Source organism: Nanorana parkeri, unplaced genomic scaffold (genome assembly GCF_000935625.1).
Source record: "Nanorana parkeri isolate BGI_ZX_2015 unplaced genomic scaffold, ASM93562v1 scaffold2196, whole genome shotgun sequence".
NCBI lineage: Eukaryota > Metazoa > Chordata > Amphibia > Anura > Dicroglossidae > Nanorana > Nanorana parkeri.
In genome coordinates, this window is record NW_017308464.1 from 125176 (window position 1) to 130188 (window position 5013).

The 5013-nt window shown below is 48.5% G+C and overlaps 1 protein-coding gene across 1 annotated transcript in view; it reads left to right on the forward strand.

Moving 5' to 3' along the window:
• LOC108801019 (adenylate cyclase type 5-like) overlaps positions 1 to 5013 on the forward strand; it is a gene marked incomplete at its 3' end in the record, with an annotated part of 119668 nt that overhangs the window by 50552 nt on the left and 64103 nt on the right. The gene's annotated exons all lie outside the window — the stretch shown is intronic.

The window sequence follows — 5013 nt, forward strand, 5'->3', positions numbered from 1 at the left end:
AAAAAATAGGAAAAGACCTTTCCGGACACTTCCATCACAGAAACACTTTTCTGTCATTATATGAGATTTGGCTTTCTATCGAGTTTCTTGCTTTGCTGAAAGCCTCAATCAGCCTATACAGGGGCCCGGCAGCTGTGATGAAAATACACATCCCATCATGCCTTTGCCCCTGGGTCTCCCACCATCCCTGTGCTGAGTTCTCGGGTCTGTACACCCGCTGTGCCCATTATGAGGGGCTCCCACCATCCCTGTGCTGAGTTCCCGGGTCTGTACACCCGCTGTGCCCATTATGAGGAGCTCCCACCATCCCTGTGCTGAGTTCCCGGGTCTGTACACCTCCTGTGCCCATTATGAGGAGCTCCCACCATCCCCGCTCGATATTTATGTGCTTTATATTATGGAGAATGTAACAGGAGGAGATGGAATACACAAAGGTGGGTTGGAACACCGGTTACTTCCAGGTGGACAGGAGCTGAGCCTGGAACTTCTACGTTGGACGATCCATCCAATGAACTCATCGTCTATTGGCTCTCTGATCCGAGCCATATACAGGAGCTGACTCGGCCCACCAGGATCCCCCTTGAAGACCACTTTTAGGCGGAATGAACCTGTAATTGAAAACAAGTCTTGCAAACTCGACATAACTCCTCTGTCACAAGCTCCCGAGATTATGCAGCGTCGCCGGCGGTGTCACATGATGGGTGCCGATGAGCAGGCCGGGTGTTAATTGGAAATAAGATTCCGTGATTTTTAGCTGGGAATAATTTATGAAGTGCAATGTGCGCGGCCCGCTGCGGATGGGAGCCTGACACAAACGATCGGAGCCCGCCCAGTGGAATCTTTAACCCATTTGGGATCCTTCTTGTCGGCTGGGAATTAAAATGGTATATTAAAAAAAATGAATAAAATATTCCAAGAGAGTTGTGGAAGTTTATCGGCTTCTCTCAGAGGACATGAAATCCATTTAGGGTAAAAGAACGTGAATTGGTAAACGAAGTTGTGATGGCGAGATCGCTATCAGACTGTGAGGGGGAGGAATTCGAGGGGAGAGTCTGCTGGGATATAAATATACTGCGTATGTATATATTTCTATAAAGGTTTTGTAGGCACTCGGAGGACCTCCATAGATGAATGAGGAGCACAATGTCACTGCTTTATGTTTCGGCGGGTCACAGCCCACTTTTCTGAAGGCCCTTGAGAGGGGCAGGTTGTGACTCGCCCAAACGTTGGTGCAATAAAGTGCTTATGTCATCCTCTTTCTTCATCTATGGAAGTCCTTTGAGTGCCTACAAAGCCTTTTTCTTCATTATCCTTCTAGTGTGGTGCAACGAGGCAATTAACTGGGATGGAGTGACGATACCGCCTTGCTATACATATAGAACCAGAGATACAGTTATGAAGCACGGAGCGATGGAAGAAGGCGGCCTGGTCTGATGTACATCATGTGGATGGCCGGGTGGGTGTGTCACTTACCTGGGGAAGAGATGGCACCGGGATGCACTATGGGAAGAAGACAAGCCGGCGGAGGCAGTGTGATGGGCAATGTTCTGCTGGGAAACCTCGGGTCCTGCCATTCATGTGGGTCTTATTTTGACACCGACCACCGACCTAAACATTGTTACTGACCAAGTCCCCCCCTTCATGGACACGGTACTCCCTTATGGCACTGGCCTCTTTCAGCAGGATAATGAGCCCGGCCACACTGCACACAATGGTTCAAGAATGGTTTGAGGAACAACAATGTTCGAGGTGATGACTTGGACTCCAAATTCTCCGGATCTCGATCCAATCAATCATCTGTGGGATGTGCTGGAGAAACAAGTCCGATCCATGGAGGCCTGGTACTTGGGGGGGAGGGGGTGGGGGAGAGCAGGACACAGTGGCCAAAGCATTGCACAATGATTGCCCCTATCAAGGCCGGGTTACTCAATGCGCCCCTCTACCCGCCAAACCCTCCCCCCTCAATGAAGAATGGCAACCAGATGGCGGGGGGCGGCAGGGTTGGTTTTTATTTTTTCTTTATTGTTTTTTTATCCCTTTTTTGTTTATTTGTATCTCCTCTTTTTTTTTACTTTTTCAAATTTTTAATTGTCTTATTATATTTTATAGTTGTTTATTTTATAATTGTTTACTTTATCACTTTTTTTATTTTAGTTATTTCTTATTTTTTACTTTTTATTTATATTACTTTTTACTTTTTTTTAAATTCACAATTTTATTGCTATCACACAGGAGCTAACAAGCCACCGTGTGATAGCATTTGGAGGTGACAGGTTCTCTTTATTGAACTTGTTACCTCCAATACAGGAGTTCTAGCGCAGCGCTGCGCTGGAACTCCTGTTGACAGCAGCTCTCCCTTCTCAGTGTTTACACGGAGCGGAGCTGAGAATGAATGAATGTGGACCAGGGGACCGCCGAAAACCACGGTGGGATGAGAGAAGGCCAGCGGGGAGAGGCAGCCAGGTGAGATAGGGGCAGTCCATAGAGGGGGGGGGGGTCGGACGGAGCTGCACGCATATTACCAGTGATCTCGGCAGCCTTGCTGGGATCACTTGTACTAGAACTCCGGCTTCCTAGCTGTACATTTAGCCCTGCGTTCCAGAAGCAGGGCTAAATGTAGGAAGAAGAAAAAAACTCCCCGCCAGGTGGCTGTGCTGCCCCTCTATTCTCTACTGACCGGCCTCGGTGGCCTTGTGGGAAATGCGGCCCTGCTTACAGCTCCTGTTCCTTTCCCCGCCAGTAAATCAGTTGTATAGATCCAGTAATCCTCCAATCAGCTTTTCTGCTATAAAACAAATCTCAGCAACATTTCTATTTAGTTACATTGTATGATTTTTGGTCTTTTTTCCTGATAGCTGACTTGTATCGTTTTCATAGTTTGCATATTTGATATTGAGTGGTTTTTAAATGTACATACTAAATACCAGTTTTTAGGGGTTATTAGCACTGAACAGGAAGTGTGTGCAGCAGGTGTGTATTTTTTTTTGCAATGTTATTATTTCTTACCGGAAGTTTATATAAGTTTGGGGCTTTGGATTGTTTTTGCGTTTTTATTGCAACTTCTTTGCAGTCCCTTAATTGGCACTTTTAAGATTGTTTCAGGCGTCGTATCATTAGATTGCCTCCTTCCCGTTTTGTCTACAATTTCCTGGCTCTATGATCAAGCCCCACTGGGGAGGCGAAATGCGTCAGTGGAAGGCAGCCTGTGGCGTACTTCTGTCCACTTGCGTTTAATAAAGTTGTAGAAGCAGTGTGGCTTTGCAGAGTGTGGCATTTGGGAGCTGAGGGGGCCCAGGGCAAGCCTGCATCAGTGACGTGCCGTGCCATGCCTTCTGGGCTGGGGGAGGTATCCCCCAGCCCGCAGAAGCTCCGCCCCGCCCCGTCGAAGCTCCGGCCCCATCCCGTGGAATTCCCCACTCCAGATTGGTAACCAAGCTGTGTGGGGAGGAGGTGGGGAGGAGGAAGGGAGGAGACAGGGAGGAGCCTCCCTGTCCCTCACTTGCTCGTCACTTCTGATGCATCGAGATGGGGTTTTTTTTCCTTTTTTTTTGATTGGACAGCTTGGACTAATGGTGCTTTGCCATTGGTCTAAGCCATCCACAGAGCTTACGCCTCTAACACAGAGTAAAGGCTGTGACAGCTCTTGCCTCACTATGTTAGGTTACACAAGAAGTGGGGAAGCCCTCTGCTGTGTAACCTAACTACCTGCCAAAAGCCGAATGCAGCTCTGCCTGTAATTAACAAGCAACGCTCCGCCCATGACAGGTGACACAGGGGGTGAGGGGGGCGGAGACTTTCCCTGCTGTGTATCCTGTAACAAGCCGATCTGAATGGAGAAAAAGCTGTCAGCTTCAGACTTGAAGCTGACACCTTTTTTCTTCATAATACTAGGCAAGGCTCCGCCTCCCCTGACCGCACGTCCCTGGCCTGCATCTGTGGCTGGGGCTACCTGGTGGGATCAGGGCCGGTGCTAGGATTTTTGCCAACACAGGCAAAGTTGAATTTTTGCGCCCCCCCCCACCACCCCGCAACCAGAAGATTGGCTGATATAAGTATTAACAACGTAACATTACAGGTATTTATAGAGCGCTGACAATTCAGTGCACATCAGTCCCTGCCATCGAGGAAATTACAATCTAAGGTCCCCATCTCACCTACATACAAGGGCCAATTTTTTTTTCTCAGACAGGAGCCAATTCACCTTCCAGCTATCTGGAGGAAACCCACACAGGACAGGAAGAACACACAAACTCTTTTTATATAGTGACCTGGCTAGTATTTGAACCAGGGACCCCCCCAGTGCTGCAAGGCAGACGTGCTAACCACTACACCACTGTGCTGCCCGTAATATCTGGGTCTTTGTATTGTGCATACGATAACTGTCACCAGCACGCCTATGTCTTGTGCCATAATCCATCTTCTTTATTGATGCAGACTGTAAAAAAAAACAACGTTTCGGGGCCACGCAGGGTCCCCTTCATCGGGTCTCAGTATGACATTGGTCTAAAACCTGATGAAGGGGACCCTGCGTGGCCCCGAAACGTTGTTTTTTTGACAGTCTGCATCAATAAAGAAGGTGGACTATTGGCACAAGACATAGGCGTGCTGGTGACATTTATCATATATTTGAGGATGCGCGGCGCTATCCGTGGTTACTACAGCACCCTCCTTTATACATAGGGGTTCCGGGAAGCAGTGCAGCAGCTCCTCTCCAAGTTTGTATTGTGTGTGACATAGGTTCAGTTGTGGACATTCTCCAGCATGCTGGGGAATGCCCCCACAATCGATTTGGATTGTTCACTCTACTCCTATAGGTCCACATTTTCTCTTCCCTTCTTGTAAAGAATAAGTGCGCTTCCAGCTTCCTCTAATCCTTCCCACCATCTGGGTCAACGCAACGCACCGGTGGTCCGGTGTAACCTAACTACCTGTCAAAAGCCGCGCTGCCTGTAATTAACACACAGCGCTCCGTCCATGACAGGTTACACAGCGGAGAGGGGGGGGGGGGGGGGG